At 27.1% G+C, this 25,624-nt stretch overlaps 1 long non-coding RNA gene across 1 annotated transcript in view; it reads left to right on the top strand.

Annotated features, from left to right (window-relative positions):
* Positions 1-25,624, top strand: part of LOC136983718 (uncharacterized) — a 105,640-nt gene that overhangs the window by 25,028 nt on the left and 54,988 nt on the right. Inside the window, exon 2 of the long non-coding RNA XR_010882079.1 lies at positions 17,282-17,309. This is a non-coding gene — a long non-coding RNA (uncharacterized lncRNA). The remainder of the gene's footprint in view (positions 1-17,281; positions 17,310-25,624) is intronic.

Genomic DNA, 25,624 nt, shown 5'->3' with positions numbered 1-25,624 from the left:
ATTGTATAAAATCAAAATATTATTATTTTTCGAGAGTCTTTATATTATTAATATTATTCCATTTCCTTTTATTAATTTCTTAACTGTTATTAAATTTAATATAATTATTATAGATCAAAGTATATTTTTAAAACATGTCTTTTGTCTTTCTTCTGTATTTACCTTTTTAATTTTGTTACTAGACGTTGGCTTTTTTCTTCCTAACTTATTTGATTTAGTTAATCTAGATTATGATTTATAAATATTTAAATTGCAAATTAAATAAATTAGTTTAGTTTAAAGCGTTATTTCTTTAGCTTTTATTTTTTAGCCTTCGAGCTATCTTTATCTAACATTAACATCGTTCTTTTTTTAGAAGAATTGTTTATTTTTAAATCTTATATTTTTATTTAAATAATATTTATATTTTAGATATAAATAAATATACAATTTTTAATACAATATGTTAGTTATAATTCTATTTTTAGCCATTTTTTTAATCTTTCTTTTCTATGATTATATTCTTTTTCTGCTCTAATTTATCGTTATAAATATTATATATTTAGCAGTTTTCAAGGAAATAGAAATATAAACTTATATAATAATAAAATGTTTTAATTTTTAATAGAATATATTACTTATAATTTTATTTTTAGCCATCTTTATCGTCCTTTCTTCTATTTCTTCTCTCTCTCTGCTCTAAATTATCGTTCTAAATATTATATATTTAGTTACTGTAAAGAAAATAAACTTTTTAGACTCTACATTAATGTAATACCCTATATTTTAATACAATATGTTAGTTAGAATTCTATTTTTTGTATTTATTTTTTATCTCCCTTCTTCTGATTATCCTTTCTCTTTGTCCTAAATTATTATTGTTAATATAATGCGTTCAACTATTATAAAGAAAATAATACATATTAATATTAATATAATATAGTAGTATATACATATAGTATTAATATAATATTAATAATAATATTATATTAATACATAAATGTACATTATATAACACAGCATATTCGTTAAAAGTTCTATTTTTAGTTATATTTTATCTTCATTTCTTTGCTCGAAGTTATCGCTGTAAATATCATACATTTAGCCATTATAAAGAAAATGAACTTAGGACATTATATTAATATTTAAAAGAATGGATATTCATTAGCATGACTCTTTATCAAATTCGTTTTATCACATACTGATGGCGAGTGAGAGTACCCCAGGTGGCAAGACAAACTCGTAGAATCAGTTAGACTCATAAACAGCACTTTAATCTCTTACAGGAAACACAAATTTACATAAACCACTTCCTTAACAGTTCGCGAATGCATTGACGAAGGATAGAAAAGACCAACCACTGTGCACACGTTATGACTAACGGATTAGTTTTATTCGAACTCGGGATTAAAACTGAATACAGGCAAGTGTTGTGAACGAAGTAGCATTCTATTGTTTCTGAAGGGATTATGTTGTTACTACACACATGATAGGGTTTAGCATATTGTCTACTAGAACTAAGTGTTTGTCAGATGGTGGAAATTTTAGATATTTAGTAGTTTAATAATGTCTTCTTAGATTTATGTAGTTCACTTAAAGATTTATTGTGTTATTTTGTTTATAACAGAATATCCAATCTTAGCTACGATATGAGCGTTTGTTATTGCTCCTCTTAACGATAATCTTTTGATATATAGTCCTTAATATATTTATAAATAACCTATTCTATTCATTTTTATTTTTATAACCGTGGCTAAGTGAAATTAATTAAAACGTACGGTTTGATATGTTAATCAATACTTCATATCTTCTTAATTACTAAAGAAAAATTACTTTATAAATTTTATCAACATAATAACCTTTCTTCTTCCTTCCTCCTTCTTCTCCTCCTTCTACTTTTGAAATTTTAAACTTAAATTATTGTTTACAAATTCATTTTTTATGCATTAAATTATAATCGTTTAACAATAACTGGCTTATTTATAGATATATTTACGTGTATAAAAGAAACTGGAACTTAAATTTTGAATTGAAAAATATTTTAAATATTTATATCATGGAAAACAAATTATACCAGTGGGTATCTTTCTTCCATTATTTACTAAAAATTAATCAACAGATATTCTCTGCTCATTCGTTACTATCTATTGTTATTTAATAAGAATTCTAGAAAATAAATCTAACTTTATTAATAGTTTCGGTTTAAAAAATATATTTTTACTTTTATCTTCTCGTTAACTTGAATTTTCCTAAGAGAAACGAATTGTTTTTTTTTATATTTCGTTATATAAAAATCTTCTACTTTTATGGAAAACAAAAATTAACTTAATTTCATTTCAGATTCTTTTATTTAATAAAAATATTCCTACAAATTTCAGAAAATATGTTTATTCTATCAGCTGATTTTGAAATTTATTATTTAAATAATAAACGAAACTGATTAGTGAAATCAACAAATTTAACGTGTAGACACGAAAGAAATAATTAATTTCATTTGATTAAAAACATTTTTTTTATTAAATAAAAGCACATAAAATATATCTATTTCATCAGCTGATTTTTTGAAATTTATTATTTAAATAATAAAATCAACTGATGAAATATAGCATCGCGCTAATACTGCCAAACCCTCTAAACAACGGCCATTGGAGGGAGAATTTAAAAAATGGCCATTTTTTGCAGGTTAAAAAAGGAAAACGTTCCCGAAAAAATGGCCGCTGTTTAGAGGTAGCCGTTATCGGAGGTTCGACTGTAAAGACAAATTTAACATTGAAACTACTTGTATGAAAGAAAATAAGCGTAAAAAATAAAGATTTAAATTAATTTTATCTAATTTAATCCTTATAAAGCTTAGAAAGTATGGTTCTTTATTTTATAATTTGATTTTTTTAAAATTATTATAAATAATAGAAGCAATTTATTAAAATATTTGGTACTGATATAACAAATTTAACGTGGAACTGTGAAAGAAAAGCCTTAAAAATTTAATTTCATTTGATAGATTTAATAAATATACTTTACAGGAAACCTTTATAGGGATAACTTTGCAAAGGTCCTTTACAGTATAGGGATAACGTTATAGTTTAGAAAAAAAAATTATTATAAATAATAGAAGCAATACTTTATACTGAATAAATTCAGCAAGGAACAATTGAATGAAAACACAAAAAAAAACTTTAGTTTTCTTTTAAGTTTAAAGTTGATAGAACGACACAAAATTTTAACATTAATTCGACTATTTGTATATGGAAATCGCCATTTTTCGTTTACAAAAAATTACTTTTCTGGCGTACAAAAGGAAAAGAAGAAATGAAAACACATAATTAATCAATAATCATTTCGCTTTTGTTGTTTGAAGAAATAATTTCCTTCGTTCATCACATGACTGATTTCAGATAAACAAAATTAAATTTTTACTACAATTCGAAATATTTTTTTAAAAAATAATAAAAAACACACTACATATATTTCTTTATTAAAAAATATTATATATATAAACTAGTTTATATATTGAAAAAAAATGATTTAAAAAATATTTTTGACATATTTCTTTTGTAAAAAAATAAAAATAAAAATGTTAAGTTATTTTTAAAGAATATTTGAAACAAAGTTAAATCAATAGAATCACGTTTGAAATTCAATTATTTTGAATAATTGAATTTAAAAATTTGAATTTTATTGTAAAAACACACGCAGAAAAATGAAATAATGCAGAATATTAATGATACAGAAAAAACTTTATTTTAAATATATATATATATATATATAAAGATTATACATGGAAATTTATTTGCGTCGAAATCTTGTGTTGGAAACAGTTTTTCTTTTTTATGTGGAGAAGAGTGAAGAAGAGGGAGGAGAAGATAAGAAAATTTGCTTGATTAATATAAACTTCCATAATGATTGTCACGTGACTAGGGCATTTTACTGAGATTGCTGTTATAAAAGTGCTGTAATTAATCGATTGGCATCGACATGTGGCTTGCTTAGTATTCTATAGAACCGTAAGATGGCATCACACACGTAAGCACCCATATCCAATGGATTGTTTACTCGGTAGAGCCAAACAAAGTAAGATAAATGAAAAGATTCTGACAGTGATAGAAACGGCGTACAAAATAATGCAGTTACGCGTAATGTTTGCTTGTTTTTTTCTGACGTCGCCTTATAATAAAAACTAGATTAAAATATTTTTTTAAAAATTATGGGCATTATCTTATATAAGGTTCGTTTTTTACATATATATATATATACACTTTTATATTAACCTCCTTTTGTGTTTAAGTGAAGAAAATTAAATTTTCTAGTCGAATAAAAGTTTCTGATCATATTAAGCTAATTGAAGAGTCTTAAGGTTCTATACAGATAACATTCCCTTCTACTTACCCGGCGTTTGTTAAAGATCGCGAACGGAAATTGAACGGAAGCCTTAAAAGCTGTAGACGTTCTGGTATTCACTTCATGTTGTTAATATCCGGAGCAAAGAAACTACGTTGGACCTTCCCTCCCAATCTCCAGAGAGGAGTAATGCCATCTACAGAAAGGAATTTGAAACTTACGTCATAAAAGGCAACCCAATTATGATTTTAAAAATTAACCGTATTTTCCAAGGAGAAAAAATAATCGATATTTATTAATTAAACTGTTATTACTACCTTTAGAATTAAGCGCACGACGTTAAGGATTAATCTCTACTATAGTTTTATACGAAAAAAATCCTTGTAATTACTGTACGTTGTGGGAGTTTGCGGCTGTGATTAAATGCAACAAGGAGAAGATGCACTGAAGGGATTCGATTGAATTTACTGAAAATGAAATGATAAATAGTTCTCTTTCATACCAATCTGTTTCATTTTTTTTCCTTTGTAGAAATCTACGTCCATATTCACGTGGTCGAAAGTGAAATTTACACACGCGATTTACTTGAAAGAACACGTGAGAAATGAAATTAATCTATTTCTTAATCCCGCGAAATGTAGATGAAAGCGAAGCGCAGGATATAAATTATTAAAAAGAATAAATAAATAAAATAAAAGAAGGAACGTCAATTATCTGAAAACTTCAATATTCTAACTCAATAAAGGGTAAATATATTTTCATAAATCGTTTTAATTTTAGTTAATATCTTTCTGAAATTAGAAAGTTTTCCAGTGATTTGTTAAATACTTAAATTTTTAAAAATTTTATCCAATTTTCTCGTGCTGTTGTAGATTATGTTTAATATGTAGACTTAAGCAAGAATAAAGTAAAAACAAATTTAAAAAAAAAAATTCTAATTTTTCTTCCCCTTCTTTTTACTAAAATATGCAAATGGATGTAGAGAACTTTCAGTGTAATATCCTCATCTCGTTTCTTGTTTCCAGTAAAATACTGCTTCTTACTGTAATAATTTTAAACAAAACTAATTGATTTTACTTTCTACAGTGGCCTCTTACAGTGTATAAACGATACAGCGATAGAATTTTTATGTTAAAACTCTGGATAATATCAGAAATATTTCATTTTCTAATGTAAATATAATTATTACTTCACATAAATTTACTTTAAATTTAATTTTATTTAAATATATAAAGTCCCATATTTGTCAATAACGTATGTTATTATGAAAATTTAATATAAATTGCAACGTTTGTATGGTATTGACTAGGCAGATTTTTGGGAATTTCGCATTAAATATTCTAAAATTTCTTTGATTTTTTTTATTTATTAAGTTATTTAAATTAAAATAGTGAATAAAAATTGTTATTTGTTAAAATTTTATTTTACTTTAATAATCAATTATCCAATAAAAAATCAAGAAACCTGAATCTGCAAATCCCCAATTAGTTTGGATAACCAATGCTGTGCTTGCTTCTTTATAGTTAAATTTCCACTAAATCCTTATCGAATATTCGTTTTCATGTATGAAAAATGTATTATAATAGGTTGCAGCAAGTATACATCATTATAACAGCTTCCCTGTAAAGAAAACTCATTACAATTTAACAGAATTTTAGTTCTATAAAGTGGAAAAATATTTTATTTCTTTAAATTTATTTAATAAAATAATAAAGTATCATAATTTATCTATAGTTTTCCACTGAAAAGAGAGTAATACTAGAGCCTAGTTTTGCAGAAGGTGGAGAGGTAAAAATTCTTCAATATTTATCAAAAATTAATGGATTGTGGTACCTCTATTTAGACCACACTCCCAGAAATACGATTTGGCATGTTGTCAATAGTGTGGTCAATAATCTCTTGAGGGATGTCCTACCAAGCTGCCTCGACTCGTTTTGAAGATCTCTTTAGATTCCTTACAGGCTGTTGCGATCATCCAAGATGTCTCCAAATCATATCTAAACATGTTCAATTGGAAATAGATCTGGAAACTTGACAGAGCCATTTGAGAAGTTTTCTATACCAATAAGTACCCTATTGATACTATTATAGTATAGGAAAGCATTATTATATTGAAAAAAATGACGTTATACAAGGATAAAATTGCTTGAACGTTAGAAATTGTGATAGGAAGGAGCCTAAAAGTAACGCATGAAACCATGATACCAGGGAATTTTTCCCCCTTAGAATGATCGATAAGTGTAGGGAGATTCCCCGTAATGATGCTGGAATTCTCACGTTTTCGTAACTCTTCCTCTTAGAGTTATTTTTACTAGAAAATATATTATTGCAGTTTCAGCATCGTACAATGTTGAGTCATTGGAAATTGAAGAGAAATAAGGACTGCTGCTTCATGTAAAAGTTTATTAATAGGTGATGAGAGAAGGTACTCTCTTCCAGGACCGCGCTGAAATCATCTCATAAATCTCGTGAAAGTAATATCCCTAGAATTATTCTGACCTAACAAGGCAATATCGTAATTACTGATCTGCAATCTTCTGTTAATTGGTAATCTTCTTGTGTTGTTGTCATTTAACATCTGATCCAGATTTAGAGATTTGTTTGTCTGCATTGATCTACTGGTTACAAATCGTAATTTTGTCTTCGTGTTAAAACAGCATTGTTATTATCATTGTCATCATTGTTGCGTATTATTCCATGGTAACTGGCAAAATAATTGTTCTTGTTAAGTGTAATTAAAATATAGGAAGATTTCTTTTAATGTTAAATTTTAAAAAATTGCGATTTAATGATGTTATAAAGTTGATTATTAAGAATTTATTTTAATTTATCAGAGTAAATTATCATTGAAAAATTAAATAAATATCAAATTTATGTTCTACAACTTATATAAAATAGCAAGATATAGTTTCAAAACTTTAAGATCCATTTTAAAATATATCGACTTTGGATCATCTGGTATATATATTGACTTTTAATATAATTTTGAAACAATTTTTAATATTTAATGTTAAAAAATATATATAGACTTACAAAGCTGTATATAGTATAAACAAAGTATTAAAATGTATTTACATATATATAATGGAATATTTAAATACCAAATATTAAAAAATCAAAGTTTCTATCTTTAAATTACATTTAGTAAAAATAAAATTTACTTTTCAATTTATTAGAGAATGAATTAAATGAATATACACGACAAAATTTTCTTTTACATTCCATTTTAAAATTAAGTAAATTAATCAATGAAAGTACAAGTACAATCAATTTGATCAATTTCAATCACGTGAAACAAAAATATTCATTTGTATAATTTAAATGAATGAAAAAAAAAAAAAAGTGAAAGCTCTGCGCACGCGACAGAATTCGATTTCAGTAGCGTGCACGTGCGTAGTAAAAACTAAAATTTACGTGTATAATTAAAAGTGAAATCCACGTGCGTAATGAAAATGAAATTCACGCGCAAATCAAAAGTGAAAGTCAAACAAATTCATTGATAAACGTATAAACATACTGTACGAATTAGTGAAAATTGTTTTTTTTTTCAAACTACGTAATAACAATTTTTTTTTAAATATAGAAAGTAAAATATACATTTCATGGAGAAAACGAAAATATTCGCGCAGCTGAAAAATCGATTTAATCAGTTTTAATATAAATGATTATTTTTATTTACGCTTTAATAAATTACCTGACACCGTAAATATAAAAGTTAATTTATGATTGTTTTACTACTAAATCATTAAGTTTCGCTCATAAAATATATATGTATGTATTTAAAATAAATTTCAAAACTTTATCTTCCATCCTTCGCCTAAATAATAATGGCGATAATAACCGGCGAGTATCTAATTAAAAACGAAATAAAACGTATAAATCAAAATCATCATCATCATCTTCCTCCTCTCCTTCTCCTCCTCCTCCTCCTCTTCCATTTAACGCTGGTTGCACATTTTAATTTAAAAATATTTATCGAATAATTCGAATGATAAATAAGATAATTCAAATCGAAATCGTCCGTCATAAAATCAATTGAAGATTTATGAAGTGTGGTTGGGCTGCAATTTGAAAAAATTGTAGACCTATGAATTTCCACTGTCGTCGGTCTGTCTGTCCATCCTTTCATAATCTCCAGAATGGTATCAGATAGACGAAAGTCGTGAGCGGATATGGAAAGCGTGGGGCAAGAGGTCCCGATTAACTGTATATGTACTTTTGATATAGACCGAAAATCACGTGATTTCAATTCAAAGCTTTTCCCCCGAGAGGAGTTACATAGATAACCGGCACGACTCTTTTGTTAACAGGAAAAGTATGATGTACAGGGGCAAGACACTATTAATTTGAAATGGAGAGCATATATGTTAAATGAAATAAATTAAAACTACGATTTAAAAAAAAATTGCATCCCGGCATTGCGATGATGTTTAAAAGAAGCATCTTCCTCTCACCCTTTTGTATTTAGGACGCATCAACAGATTCAATTAAAACATACCGCTTAATAAATCAATACTTTCCGACATTAAACAGAAAGGTCATTAAATTTCCGATTAGTGCAACATTCAATTGACTTTATTTCAATTCATCAGTTAACTTTTGTCAGTCGAAGTTTAGGAAAGTGAGTTGCTTTGCTTCCCATTGTCGGCTGTTAAAAAGAAGAGGAAATTGAATCAAACACCGAGGATCAGTTTATTCGCAAGAACACTTATTTTACTTGATTAAAAAGTTTGCTGGATTGGAGGATCGACACTGGAGAAGTAACTACGCTTGATTTAATCAACATTTTTAGTTTGCAAAAATAATTATATATAAAACTGGGTCGTGGCACGCTTTATTTGAATTTAACAATATTAATAATAAAAAAAGACAAGGGAAGAATGTGCTCCTGGACTTTTGTTCGTGGAGTTTATCTTCTTGTTGTTTTGTAGAGGAATCCAATTGGACTCTACTCGTTGTATTTGGAAATAAATAAAAGTGAAGTAAATCCGCACATGAATTTCGCTTTTAATTTGCACGTGAATTTTATTATTGTTAATTTTTTAATTAAGCACGTGAATTTGTTGAATATACAAAAAAAATTTAATTTTTAATTACCTTTGACAATTTTCTAATCAACTTTATATTATTGTATGGAATTTTCGCCACATTTTTGGATCGATTTTCCTAATTTTTCTTTAAATTGTCAAATTTAAAATCATATTTTCACAAAAAGTTGTAAATAAATAAATAAATAATGCGCTAAATTATAACAGAAATTTATTTGAACAATATTAAATATTAACATTAATTATTTTTAGCAAATTTATTTGTAATATTGATACAAATAAATCGAAAAACCATAAAAATTAAATATAACTAATATATTCATTTAAAATTATTTTATTGTTTAGACTTATTCTAGAAGACTTATACTGATGAAAACTATACAAATAGAGACGTAGAGTTTGAATTAAAGTATTGTACAGTACCTCTTTTAGCTGCAAACTAATTTAGTCTTTCAGAAATTGAACCGAATTCTGATGTTAGATAAAAGACTAATTTATAAGAAAAAGAAAAAGGTGCGAAAGAGATCTGAAAAGTAAAATTTGTATTTTAGATCGAATTATATGTAAAATTTTCTTGTAAAAACTTTTTCTTAGGAAAGCAAAGATAAGAAAGAAAAAGAAACTTGTTAGATCTATGGATACCTTGAAAACGACTTTATGATAGATCGATAATTATGTTAGTATCTCCGTAACGAAAATGTGTATCATGATCCATCCGGAAAATTGATGCAATTTGGAATTCTCTTACAGAGCCAATTTCAGTTGTCTTACTTGAAAATTGCACTCAACTTTTTAGACTAAGATACCGATTTAACCTTCAGAAATTAGAAAAAAAACATCCTTCGACTCTTCAGCTACAGGAATTTATTTTAAAAATTTAAAATATCATTTCTCTCTCTACAATTTTTTTTCAAGTGTGACACAGGTTATAAAACTGAAGTAGCAGCTATTTAAAATGATTTAAGAGCTATTTAAAAGATTTATAATTAAGAGAGGGACAGAACAAATTTAATTTTGGGTGAAGTTTAATCTGATCACTTGTATCCACAGAAAGACATGTTTATCCCATTAATTTAATCCCAATTAATGTCTTGCTCGTATATAACCAAAATTAACCATCTATCAAAAGACCTTTATGATATTAACACTAGTGAAAGACGTTATCTGATGTTAAATGAGTGATTCAGAAGCGTTGGCCCAATACACATCGATTCATTCGCAGTCACAATATTCAAATAGATCTCAAACAAACTCTCTTAGTAACTGCAAATTTAATTAATCAAGAAACTGTTTTAAATTACAATCAATATAAAATGGTGGGCACACGAGATAGCAGGGAGAAGTGGCAATATTTTATCTCAGTTTGACTTCCTCCAACATCTCATTAATAAATATCACGAATTATTTTTCATATTTTAAATAATAGTTATCCCTTACCTCCTGTATAAACACAAAAACATTATTTTGGGTGGGTTTAAGATAACCTTCATCATTTAAATTCTCTTTTTTTATTTTATTATTATTATTTATATACAGGTATGTGTATATAAAATTAATCACTTATTCATTCTCTACACTTTGCATATTTTTACTTCCAACGATACCGGATAATATAAAGTTTTAAAATTAGTTTTGAAAAATCTTTTATGAATTTTTAAAAGTTTTATTTATTAAAAAATCAAGATAAATGTTGTTAAGATATAATATATATACATATTTTTTATATAGTAAGATTAATGACTGAATTTTGATTAAAAGTTTTAATGATGTTAAATGTTTACCTCATCTCTTAGGATGATGAAGAAGGATTTATATACAATATATTTTATATGGAAATAGTATATTTTTAATGTTTAATTTATACAATTTTGTCAGCAGTTAATGGCATATTTTTGCATAGAAACCTGTCGAGAAAATTAAAGGAAAAAAGTCTTGAAAAATATTAGTAATATTGCAAGAAAGCTTAACAATGCTGTCATCTTGGTACAGACAGATATTTAATCGAATGTTGATTTTAAAAAAAAGAGAGAGAGGAAGAAGAAGAAGAAGAAAAAAAATTAGAAAACATTTTTTTCTTTAAGAAATTCTGCAAAATTTTATGAGGAAATTATCCATTGAAGCAGCTCTCAATAGTAGAGGCTATCAACATTGGGAGCAATTCTCACCAGTAGTGTAATTAATACAATTTTTATCAAATAAGCAGTACTATATTTCGCGTAGAAACTTGTCAAGAAAATTAAAAATATGTACAGTAAAATCTGTCCAAAACGGAAACCTGTCTAAACAGAAAAATATTCATCGAAACGGAGCAATTTTCTACGTTAAAAAATCCAGTTTAGAACGGAAACTTGCCAAACCGGAAAAATATTCGGTGTCGTGCAATGCCGGTTTACACAGGTTTTACTGTATAAAATCGCATGCAAGATATTTTTCAAAATATTAGCAATATTGCGTGAAAGTTTAACAATGCTGTCATCCCGGTGGAGACAAAAATTTAATCGAATATTAACGAAAAAAAAAGAAAATATTTTTTCTGGAGAAATTCTGCAAAATTTTATGAGGAAATTATCCATTGAAGCAGTTCTCAACATTGGGAGAGTGTTAAAAACTGTTAATAAAAATTGTATGCAAATTTAGGGAGAGCTCATGTTTGTGTAAATGAAAGTGCAGCCCACATCGAAAACCGCATTTCGTTTGAATACAATTTTACAGCCGCATTTAACAATCTTTTTTCTTCTTTTTTTTATTTATTATATGTCGAATAGTGTAAGGACCTTAATCCAATCTACAAAAGTTTTGATTCGAAATAGTTCGATAATCCCTGAGGGAAGTTTTATAAGAAATGTCTTAGATTGACGGTGTATGGGGAAAGTCGTAAAGAAAAGCACGACAAAAACTTTGCTAAGAACACTTATCCTCCTGTATTTTTATCGCTTTCGGCTGATTTTATATAATATAAGTTATATATATATATATATATATATATATGAGTTAAGCAGGGAGGAACCAGAGAAAAATTATGTCATAAATGTAATACAGGTATGTATTATGCTTTTGGGGATGATAATGTGAGGTTTGGGATGATTTTTGTGAAAAAAGTAATTGATAGAGACGATGATGATGTACAGTGTAGCTTGATCTGTTTTGGAAATAATGCAGTTGAGATAGATGATGTAGAGTGAAGAGCGATCGCCCTTCATCCTTCATCATCATCTATTTGCCTTGATATAGATGATGATGATGTTGGGTGAAGGGTGATATACTTTGTAAATAAAGTAGATGATAAATGTGGTGATGTTATAGGGTGTAATCTGATCTGTTTTGTAAATAATATAGTTGATATAGATGATGATGGTGTAGGGTGATCTGTTTTGTAAATAGTGTAGTTAATATAAGTAATTATGTTATAGGGTGTATCAAGATTTTTTGCAAATGATGTAGACAATGATTATCTATATCATTTACAAAGAATCGTAATACGTAATCATTATAACCTATGACTTTTTGTTAATATAGATAACATAGATGATATTGTAGAATGCATAACGACATTTCAGAGACGATTGTTTTTGAACAATACGCTATAGATTTGTTCGATGATACTGATGACGCAACCTACATTATTATCATCTATATATAATTTATTTTGTAAAAAATAGATTAGATGGTTAGGATGATGATGATAACGATTTACAGTGCATCGTGAATTTTGCATGTTGGTTTTTTATGAAAAATATGTTATACACATAATGTATATATCGTGACGTATTTATAGATAATCCATGCCATAAATAACATAAATCAAGTCTGCGATCTAGTAAAATTAGTTTTTTTAATAAATATTTTTGACAATTTTTTACAAAATTATCGATTTTATAACATAAATTTCGATATTTTAGAATTTAGGATGAATTTATTTAGAATTTATTTATGAAGATAACTTATTCTTCCCTTTCAATTCGTTGATGCATTCTTTGATATCTTCCAAAAAATTTTCATAATTTTTAAACTTCAAAATACAATATTTTAAGCCTTCAAAGACTAAAAACTGACCTTTAAACATAAAACATTTCAAATAAAACTTAAAAATTATACAACATAAACATTAAAAAAAATCTAGCAACAAGTTGCATAACTTTCCCGGCAAGAGTTAAAATTGCGTGTGGCGCCATCTGTTGAGAGAATTTACTTAATTTTTTATGCTATTAATTATTATAAAGTGGCAAAATGCTTAATTTCGAGGGCAAAGACGAGTTTTGTAAGAGATTGTAAATGCCAGAAAATCTTTAAGTCCGACCCCACTCGAGATATGTTACAAGACCCCCTGTACTTCTCAACCCCTAGACCTTTAGCCTCTAAATTTTAGTGGCATTAATCTTCGTAATGCACAAACCTCCCTGCAAAATTTCAAAAAATTTCGACAGAAGGTTAGTGAGTTATTAAGCTTCAAAGTGGGTGAGCAAAATCGTGTCTTCCTCACACACACTAACATCCATACATACAGGGAAAAAAAACCCAAAATTTTTTGAATTTCTCGATGTTTAAAGTCCCCGAATCCAAAAATGTGAAAATCTTGAGGGGAGGGGTCGTATTTTTGATCGCTCGCCGTACTTTTTCTGTGTTATATATAACACCAGAGAAAGTAAAAATCAATTATTTTGAGGAGTGCTGTTCAATTTTATAACTTTAAAACTTTATATACTTTTTTAAATATTTACACCTTTGAAATGTTGATGAACACATTTTAAAGTATTCTATTTTATTTTCTTTTTTTTATTCCATTAATTTTTAAAGCTGAGTTCAGGATTTTAAAAATGTTTTCTTTCTATTGGAATTTTTTTTTTTTTTATAATCATTGGAAATTTTAAAATTCTGGTCAAACTCCAGAATTTGACTTTTCGTTCGAAATTCGTTTTGATTATTTATTATTAATTCAAATATTTGAACAATTCTACAAATGTATGATTTTAAATTCTAGAATTTTTGGGAGTATTTTAATATTTAAAAAGAGTTCCAAAATCACTGAAATTTTTAAAGTTTTCAATGGAATTTTTGGGTATTTTGGAATTAAAAATATGAATATTTCGATTTGAAATTTTGGGCAATTTGGGTTGAAAATGTGAAGATTTTTGGACGAAAGTCCCGAATAAAATTTAAATTAAAATTTTGAATAATCTTAGATTTTAAAATAATTAATTTTTGAGATTAAAATTTTGGGTATTTTAAACTAAAGTTTCGGGTAGAATTTTGAATATATTTTGGATCAAAAATATTGTTATTTTTGAATTAAATTTTTGAATGTTTTGGACCGAAATTTCGGAGAGAATTTTGAACATTTTGAATTAAAAATGTGAATATTTTGGATTAAACTTTTGGGTAATTCGGATTGAAAATGTGGAGATTTTGAAAGAAAGTTCCGAATAAAATTTAAGACGCTTTGGATTAAAATTTTGAATAATTTTGGATAAAAAATTAATTTTTCAAATTAAACTTTTGGATAGAATTCTGGACAATTTGAATTAAAAATTTCAGATAATTTTTTAAATCAAAACTGGAAATATTTTGGAATAAAATTTCGAATAGTTTGGACAAGAATTTTGGATATTCCGAATCAAAAATTTCGATCTACTGTATTTTTTCATATCCTGTTACAAATTTTCTCGGATGAAAGTTCGCAATTTTTATGTCTTAGAATTTCATCGCAATAAAAATTTTTTTTTATATACATATTTTTGAAATTTCCGAAAATTTTAAAATCAATAAATGCTACAGAAACTTTGAAAAAAAATTCTTCAAACAGCTTAAAGATTGCATCAATCGGAATTTTTAAAACATGAAAAAAAAAGAAGAAGAAAAATTCCTTAAAAATGCAAATGCAATATAAAAATTGATATACATAATTTATAAATTATAAAATAATTTGCAATCATAAAATTTATCCGGAAAGCTATATAATTTCGGGGTTATAAAACGGCACCAATCTCGAAATAAAGTTATAAACCATTGATATGCAAAAACTTTTTTTATGATGTTATAAATCCTTATATATATACGGACAGACACACAGTACGTACTGGCTGACATATTTTCGGAAGGAGCTGAAGATATTTCCATTTGCAAATGTTCAATTTTCAAGCGTCATTTAACACAAGGTAAAACTGAAAATAAAAAAAAAAGGGGGAAGGAAAATAATGTGCATGAATGCAGGAATTTTTCTTTCTGTTTCCATTTATTTCTTTATTTATTTATTATTATTTTTTTGAAAGCGAAAATTAAAGCTACAAACATTCGAAATTGTGTCTTGGAGGGACGTGGAGATAATTTTTCCACGCGCAGACACACGTGAAAGGGGAAAAGATTAAAAAAAGGGGGAGGGAAGAAGAAAAAAAAAAGATCAATTGTGACGTCGGACTGAAAGAGATTATGACGTAAATAGAAGATATTACATTTTTATCAATTAATCTGTTATAAAGAGGTTGGGTTGAAGTTGGAATTGCTTTTATTCTAGTTTATTATTCCCTAAATTCGCGAAGATAACATTCCTTCTTTTTTATTTTTATTATTATTATTTCCTTTTTCTTTGCTAAATTCAAAATTTAATAAGAAAATTTACAGAGAGAGAGGAGAGGGATTTTATTGCTAATATTCCCAAAAGTAGACCCCATCAATTTTTGTGTAGGAAAGTGAAGAAATTTGGCAAATTGTGTTATTATCCGTTTAGAAAATGTAGTAGGAGGCAATTCCTAAGTGGATATGTTTACAAAATTATTAAGATTTATTTCTTTTTCTTAAAATGCATTGAATGTTTAAACGTTACATCTTACTCTCTAGAAAGTGTATATTTTTTATTTATTATTTTTTTAAACATATAAGTTTGAAAGTTAAGAAATATATATATATATGATAAAATTAAATTTAAGTCTTCTGGTGTTTGGGGTAGAAATTCTGAAGGTGCTTAGAACTGCTTTAAAATAACGCTTCGTGTAGATCGTGTTTGCATCTCTATAGAGGAGCAAAATCTAGCAGTGAGTTGCATAACTTTCCCGGCAAAAAAAAAGTTAAAATTGTGTGTGGCGCCATCTCTTATGAGGTTTTTAAAAAATTTTTATATTATTAATTATTATAAAATAGCAAAAACCTTAATTTTGAGGGTATAGATGAGTTTTATTTTTAAAAATTGTATATGATAATAACGAATAAAATCTTTAAATCAGACCCCACTCGAGATACGACATAAGACCACCTGTACTTTTCAACCCCCTCAACCTTTAACCACCAAAATTTAATAGAATAAATACCCCTAATACAAACTTTCCTGTAAAATTTCAGAAATTTTCAAAAGAAGGCACGTGAGTTATTAAGCTTTAAAGTGGATGAACAAAGTCGTGTCCCCTCATACATACTAACATGCATACATATAAAAAACCCTCCAAATATTTTTGAATTCTCGACGTTTCAAGCTTCTACGAGTCTAAAAATGTAAAATTCTTGTGGGAGGGGTCTTTTTTGACCGATCGCCATACTTTCCCTCTGTTATATCATATTATATATATAACAGTTTGGAAAGTAATAATACTTCTTCGAGAGTTACTCAAATAACAATAATTCTGTGGAAACGCATGTTAGTTTACTTGAAAAATAAATATTGAATATAAAATATAATCTTATTAGAATGATAAAATGTTATTTTGATATCCAGTTTATCCAGGTAAAGCGTTTAGAAAGAAGTTTACTTAAACTAATTGCAACAGGAACTCCCCGTTCCATTAGAACAAATTACAAGAGAAATTTATTATATTATCAATAATTTATTATTCTCTAACGTATAGATATAAGTATTTATCTATATGTACTTATTCTATTAATTCAACATTTATTCTGTTTATCTAAAGTAAAATTTATCTTTTCTCTTACAGAAAGCTTCGGAAAATGGCCACTGCTAATGTAAGTAGACACGCCTTTAATTCAATTGTCAAGAATGTTCTCCCTCCCAATTGCACTTTGGACAAATATGTGACATTTCTGTCATTTGTCACCTGTTCCAGCAAATTTCTTTATCAGATAATTACTTAGATCAGTGTAAACAATCTGTAGATAAAAAGGGAGATGCTCTCTTTTTTCTCTATCTTGGATTATCTTCTAAGACCTTAAATCCTTATTTTAAACCAAGATATAAGTTTAAAATCTTATCAAAATAATTATTTTAAGCCAAAATTTTCTGTTATATCGAAATTTTTAATTACATAATTCTTTAATCGAGCTGAAAATTGGGTTAATTATATTATATTTTAATTGAATTGTAGTTCTTCTTAATGCTAATTTAAAGAAATTTCTATACATTTTAAGCTTTAAAAAATGTGTAAAAATAATTAAATTCGATTTATAAATATATAAACTCGCGTTATAATAATATTGTTTGTGTTAAGATTATCATCTTGTGTGACGAAAATATTTATTACACGTAATCAATTCTACTGAAATTATCATTCTAAACAACTAGAGAATAGTGAAATGATACAACCAATTAAGCATGCTTCAAGCATGCTTTATCAAGTTTAGATCAAGTGAACTATTAGCTACTTCCATGGCTTAAATCTATAAGATATTGATTGGTTAAAGAAGCTTTATGTACGCATCCATTATCGTCCATTAGAGTGAAATTATCCTCAACTTCCTCAGACCATTATGTACGCATTGAAAATCTTTGTACTCTTTTAACTCTCAAACATCACAGCAAATGTTGCTTCATCTTGAATCATTACATCTAACAGTAAGTTACATCACTTTCTACACGATAATTCTTATCGGTGCGTGGAGTCTATCGAACTAAACTTTCGATAGTGATAAATTCTTACATAAATTTATCAATTATTTAACTAAATTCATACCTTTTTCTGCTTAAAATTGCGTAAATTAATTACTCGTGCTACTAAGTAATTACTAACCAATTAATAACTATAAATGCCATTAACTTAGGTGTGCGTGGTAATAGCTAAGAGCAAGGCCCCTTGAGAGAATGGCGTAAAGACCATTTTGGGCCCCCTTTCACAGACCCTGCTTATACAAATAATATAACGATGGGCCCCTAAAATTTCTGGGTCTCAACTTCATCTCTCTCTGCTAGGGCCAGGCTAGGATTTTAATACATAAATATCAGAGAAAAAAATTACACATCGAAGCATAGTTTAGAATAATAAAGTTATGATTAAATGTTTCTCCTTTGCTTACGTATGCATAAGCGTACAGTACATAATTAAATTTATAATGAAGTTAATTATAATATATATATAATTATAATTAAATAATTTTTAAGAAACAATTAACTGTAGGAGGAAGGAAATTGTATTACATGTTTGTTTACTATTCGCTGCAGTAATTAATAGAAAAAAAGAGGATGAGAGACGTATAAAAAAACAGGGAACTAATTCTTCTGGAAAGAATCCAAGAAAATTCTTGGTGAAGACAATATTTGGAAACAGGACCACACCGAGAGCGCATGACCAGTTCTAGCAGCACAGAAGTTTGGGAAAAATTGCCAGGAGGAGAAGTCCATTAAGGAAGTCGGTACCAATTGTAAAAGTCTGCTCGGATATTGAGGAGTTTTGGGAATGCAATGGAGCCATTCTCTGCCATTTTATCTCTACAGATAGCCAATTAATCGATGGGGATTCCGTTTATTTACGAAGGGAATTAAAAAAATTCATGGAAATAAATATAATTTTTATAAAGAAATCGAAACTTAATTATATCAAATTTTAGAATTAAGAGTTCTCCTCCTTTTCCTCCTCCTCCTCCTCATCCCCATCCTCCTCCTCCTTCTCCACTCATCATCTTTGGTAAGATGAGAGTGGATTGAATTGAATGCAACTGAGAAAATTGGCGTGAAGGTTTTAGATTTCTTAGGTAAACCGACTTTTTCGTAACTCCTAGATAAAAGTGAAGGGAGAAGAGAGAAAAGAGGAAGAAAAAAAAATCGATTTAACTCGAGTCATTCGAAAAGCTAATAAAAGTGCAAACAGCTGTTTGGAGGATTCTTGTGGTAGAAAATAAGACAGTTGCTACGAGTTGGCTTGCAATTTTAAGAGTGGGTCAGTCGAATTTGTTACGATGACACATGCTATCGTTGCGGTTTAATATCTTTTCATTCTGATAATAGTTTAATAAATTACGACTAAGCTATAAACTTGAAAAACCGAGCGTAGCGCTCTCGCTGTACTTATAAAGTAAAGAGCGCGCTTACGTGCGGTGTGGTCAAAGTGGTAATAATTACCCGCAAAAATTTTAAAATATTTCATTATTTTTAAGTAAATAACTTTCTTTTCGTGTGTTAAATCGATTTTTACAACATCTATGGTTATATGAAAGTAATATTAGGGCTAAACTTTGATTTGTTGTTGTAATGAGCACTGATGCTTCATTGCTGTATATTTATTAAAGAAACACGAAAGGTCATTATCCTTATCGTTATTTAGAAGTAAACTCGATATACATATATATATATATATATTCTTCGATTGGTGTAACCATGATAAGTAAGAGATAAAGTAAAAGTACCTTCAAGCGAAAGTAATTTCGGAAACGAAAGTATAACAATCAAATACGAAACGTCTTTCGATTTAATTAATATTCTGTTTATCAAACTCTAGAAAATTTAAATAAATTTTACTTTAAATTAAATAATAAAAACCTTATTTAAGAAATAAATAAATGTGTTGCTTAAAGAAAAAAAAAATATATATATATATATATATAAAGAAGTTTTTCCCAATAATCGAATTACATCATCAATTATTTAATTGTTTTTTTTAATTCCTTTTAAACGAAAATCGACTTCTCTTAATTGTTTTTCGATTAATCGATTATTCTTTCCATTCCTTGTTCTTAATTATCCACTGATCTGTTAATAAAGTTATTGAGTTGTAAACGAAATACAGTCGAACCTCTAAATAGCGGCCATCTTTTATGTTCCATCGGCGGCCGTTGTTTAGAGGTTTGACTGTATTAAGTTGAATTTATTAATTTGTTTTTTTAATATTTAAGTGTTTAAAATTCCTCAAAAACTTCCTTACAGAAAAATATTTTTTTCTTTCATAGCAATTCATTAATTTTAACTTTTAGTAAAAAACTTTATATAATTATTTTGTTTTTATACTCAAGTTAAACGTTGGATTATAAGATTATAAAAAATTTTATTAATTTTGATAAATTCAGGAGATAAATTTAGAAGAAAGTTATTTTGAGTATAGGCAGAACTCTGTGATATAAGTAAGAGAGTATTCGAAACTTGTCTTATCAGTGATTGGTTGGAGGCGTGGTTTTCGAGATGGTGATTGGTTAGAGACATTATAATTGACAGATGCAGATATTTTCTGCCTTTTTAAAGACTATATACGATATTTATGTATAATAAATGTGTTTTATGCAGAAAATAAATACAATTTTCTAATTATTTAGCTTCAGTAGATACATTTAGTCCTTATAAAAAGATATTTTATTTAATATTTATTTATTTAAAAAATTATCAATATATCAAAATTTATATATTAATCGTTTTTAATCGTATTTTAATTGTTAAAAACAATTAAAATGTCTATAGAAGAATATATTTTAGTATGTTATTAAACAGAAAAACAATTTTTAGTAATATGCTTACGCCATGGTGCTCTATAGTTGATTAAATGTCGCACAAGAGTAGTGGAATGCCCATTACTCGATGGTCAAACCCGTATTACACGCAAACTTGGGTAATTCCTGTGGCCCAGCCATGAGTAAAGTTGATGTAAGTCAATTTTATCAGAAAAATTCTCGAAGTGCGATTTATGTTTCAAAGTAATTACGTCCATCCTGAAGTATTTTTTTATTCAACGAATTAATTACATTTAACCGTAATTTATACATTTATAATCGAGTTATATAAAATTTAGAATTAAATGCCAAGTTTTTAAATTTTTAAAAGGAATTCTTTCCAAGCTTTTTAACTACAAACAACGATCTTTTTTTTCAAACTAATCGACAAAGAAAGCTTAAAATGCAGGATAATGAAATTTTATCTCTTCTAAAGAACTGTTAAGAACTTTTATTTATAATTTATTTTTTTTTAAAATAACTTTGAAACTATTTTAAATTAAAAAATCATTTTGTCTGTATTAATTTCTATCGTAATAAAATTTTAACATTAAAAAACTGACTTTGAACCTCTTAATGACTAGTTAAATTTACGAAGAATTTCATCAGGAGGAAGTAAAAATATAAAAATATACATCAAGTTCGAAGAATTAGTGAAGTTTTGTAACTTGTTTCCTAAGCTTTCTTTATCTTTATTCGACTATAATTACTAACAGATAAGTTTATATAAGGCCTATTTATATAAATATATATATATATATGAAAGGAGGAGAGGAAAAAAAAGACCACTAAACCAATTCCACATTATCGTCTAGTTACCAAGAAAACGTCCAATCCTATTAAAGATTAGAGATTAAGATAATCGTTTCCGAAAAGAAAATCGAAGGAAAAGTTCTTCTCAGATATGTTACCATTCATCATCCGAGAAAATTAATATGGCGACTGATATCATCATGACCAGTGGTAAAGATACAATTTGTCATGTCGTATCCCGTCGTCCTTTTCGTATTAATCTCCTCCCTAATCCCGGCGATCTGGGGATGAAGAGGGGAAGTCCACCGGAAGTACCTAATGCTCCGGTGACGTCATTAAACGGAAGTAAATAGTACTTAAGGTGCTGGAATTTACGTCATCACTACTGGGGTCTGATGCTGTGTTTAAGTTAGTTACAAACGGGAGTAAATAACACGAATTAAGTTAAACAAATTAATTCGAATTTAATTTTTAAATTATCTAATGGTATCTTAATTACCATTAAGTTTAATTTTATTTTTAATCGATTTTATATTAAATTAATTTACCTATAAATAATTTTTTCCCCTGTTTTTTGAGTGATAAAATGCTTCGGATATCGTCCTGTACGGTTTTTCTCGTGACGTAAATTTCCAATTAAATTTTAATTAAGAATATTGTAACCATTTTTTTTATTTGTTTGCATAATTATAGAAGATTTAACAAATTAAAAAAATAAATTATATAAAATAATGAGTAGGCCTATTAAATACAAATTTATCTTCTTAAATTTTTTATATGGCCTACAAATGATGTAATATTCGTTAGAGGAATATTTAAATAATTTTTTTATTAAATTACTATTATTTAAAATAAAATTCATATTCAAATAACGTGTAGAAGTTAAATTTTCTAGTAGTGAGTGCACTGTACTGTACATCATTAATTACAAACGTCTGCAGTTAACTTATCTGCGGATATCTCATGCTTGAGGTTACTTCCAGGGATTAACTTGAAAGGTATTAATCTTTAATTGGTAAACATCTATACTTAATGATTTAAATAAACATTTTTTAATTCAAAATTTCAAATTTTAATATACAGTAAAACCTGTGTAAGCCGGATCGCACAGTACCGATATTTTTCCGTTTTAGACAGTTTTTACTGTAATTCTTTTCTAAATAGTTTATTTATTTTTCCTTTCTAAACCATTTATATATAAAGTTTAAATTTCAAGTGCTTAAAGAAACTATTCTAGTAAAGCTTACGACGTCTATAAACACTTTAAAAATATATAGTCCCTATTTATATATAAAAATATAAATTTTCAAGTTTGAAAAATATTTTTAACGTATAAATATAAAGAAAAAAAACCTTCCATTAAATGCTAAAAAATATTTATTCTATTCTGATTTTTTTAAATTTTAAAAATAATTTAACAATATTTTATATTACAGTAAAACCTGTTCAAAACGGAAACCTGCCAAACCGGAAAACTATTCGGTACCGTGAGATTCCGGTTTATACAGGTTTTACTGTATATATAATAATATAATTTAAAATTTTAAATTAACTTAAAATTCTATTTTTTAAAAACTATTTAAAATCGCTTTAAAACAAAATTAAGTATTAAGATATTTATTTTTAAACTAAATTAATTCGTTTCATTATGTAAATATATTTAATAATAAGCACAAATTTATTTTATAAATATATTTTCTGTTTTATTAATTAATTAAAAATAATAGTAATAATAACAATATTTAAAACATTTTTAATTAAAACTTTTATAAGTATTTATAAACATAATTTTTTTCCGATTTTAATATTCTTATTAAAGAATAAAGTCATTTATATATTAATTTATAGTGAAATAAACTTCAAAAATATATAATAAATAAGGAATTTTAATTAAAAAGTTAAAATATTCGTATAGATGAATTAAAGGAAAACAAATCATTTTAATTTAAACATGAAAGTTTAATATTAAAATCGTGTAGTTATGATTCGTTTATTGTTACATAAATTATTATAATTATAATTATACAGATTGTAAATTAAACTTTATAGGATTTTGAAGATTCAACAACTGAAACGTGCTACTTTTAACGACTTTTATATAATTCTAAACATTTAAAATTATTATATAAACATTTATAAACTTTAAATAAATTTAAAGAATATATAATCTCGATGAATACATTGTAAATGATAATTAAAACTATAATTTATTCACGAATTTTAATTTATATTTAAAATTTCGTTAAATTAAAACTGCAATAATTTAAATAAATTACATTTTTTTTAAAACAGTCAATCCGAGAATGTTTCGTAATAATATAACGCGCTTTCATTGGTTATCGAAAATTACATTATAATTTATGTTTAGTATTTTAAATATTTACACGACGAATCGGGCGTTGATTGGTTAATAACTTATGGTATAATTTAAAATATTTTTTAATTGGCTAAAATTTTTTAATATAAGTTTTAATGGGCATATCTTATAAAGTGAAATTTATTTTTAAAAAATTAGTTTTAACGGCATTTTTAATTAATTTCGATGTATTTAAAGTATTAAAAAGGTATAAAATTTATTATATTTAATAGTTTTACAACAATTCAAATGCTGCACACCAATTACTGTAGGATAAAAATATATTTATTATGATTTATAAAGTTAATTAGTGTGTATGTAAAATTCCTACATTGTTTGTTGATTTTAAATATTCTAACAATTTAAGAAACTCTCTTGGAAAATTTTAAAGCGTTAAAATGAAAGTAAGGGAAAAATTTTGTCGTATGATAAACAATGAAGGATCCTTTTAACAATAAGGTGCTGATTATAAATTAATTAACACAAAGACGGTAGAAATGGGTTACAGACTTTCATCCTTCTCCAATTACCAAACATTGATTTCCTGTCCAAGAAAGTGGAAGCTTTTACCTAACGATTTCAGAAATGGTAGAAAGTTTTGGAGAAATTTCAAAGGACTTTTTTATATATATAATATCACTCTCACCGTAAAAAAGAAACAAAATTTAAGAAAATACTTTTATTCCGAACCCACGGACGAGGATAGCCGTGCAATCAAATTCTCTTCTAAATATTCATAAACGTCTCCTCCATCCTTATAAATCACGTGATTATATATCGTGTCACGTAACGGCGATAATGTGATCACAATATCGATTAACGGCACTGTATCAATCACGTGACCGCAACTGCTAAGACGATTACGTGACTATAATCACGATTATCGGCGCTTGATAGATGGCCCGGTCACGTGACTGCAGTGTCAACAACCTAAGTTCATGAGACCAATGACGAGACTTTTAAGAAACTTTATTATTATTTCGTTCGAATTGTCCTTTTGTTTCTCAGTAACCGTTTAAATTAGAATTTGGAAATCGTTTAAAACTTAATAAAATTTAATTGCTCGTGACAGAATTAAGTTGTTTTATTTTATTTTTTGTATGGTTTTTTCTCTTTTTTTTAAGGTGGAAGTTGGAGAGAATCTCCCTCTTCCTCTTCGACTCAACCGGTTGTCATAGCGACCGTCACCAAGACGACTGATTATCTAATGGTAGGAGGCACTTCAAGGCCGCATCTATAGCTTCAGCCAATCGTATTTTGGGAGGGGGATGGGATTTTCTCTAGGGATGGGGTCAACCTCGCTAGTAAACAAGTCTCTGATCCATTCCCAAAGGAAATGTTTCGCTTAGATAAAGACGCTTTTTTTTATGGATGTCGTAACAAAAGATTGTTAATTGTGATCACATGTCGCTTTGAACCGGTCTGCATCCCATTGTTTTATCATTTTTTTTTCCACTCCTCCCTGCCTTTGGACTCTCGAGTTTCCTTGGTTACCGTTTAACTTACATTAACGGCTTTTTTTTAA

This window comes from Centruroides vittatus, unplaced genomic scaffold (genome assembly GCF_030686945.1).
Source record: "Centruroides vittatus isolate TY-2023 unplaced genomic scaffold, ASM3068694v2 contig_884, whole genome shotgun sequence".
NCBI classification, from domain to species: Eukaryota; Metazoa; Arthropoda; class Arachnida; order Scorpiones; family Buthidae; genus Centruroides; species Centruroides vittatus.
Note: the sequence above shows the minus strand (reverse complement) of the source record. Positions and strands in the feature narration are given on the sequence as shown.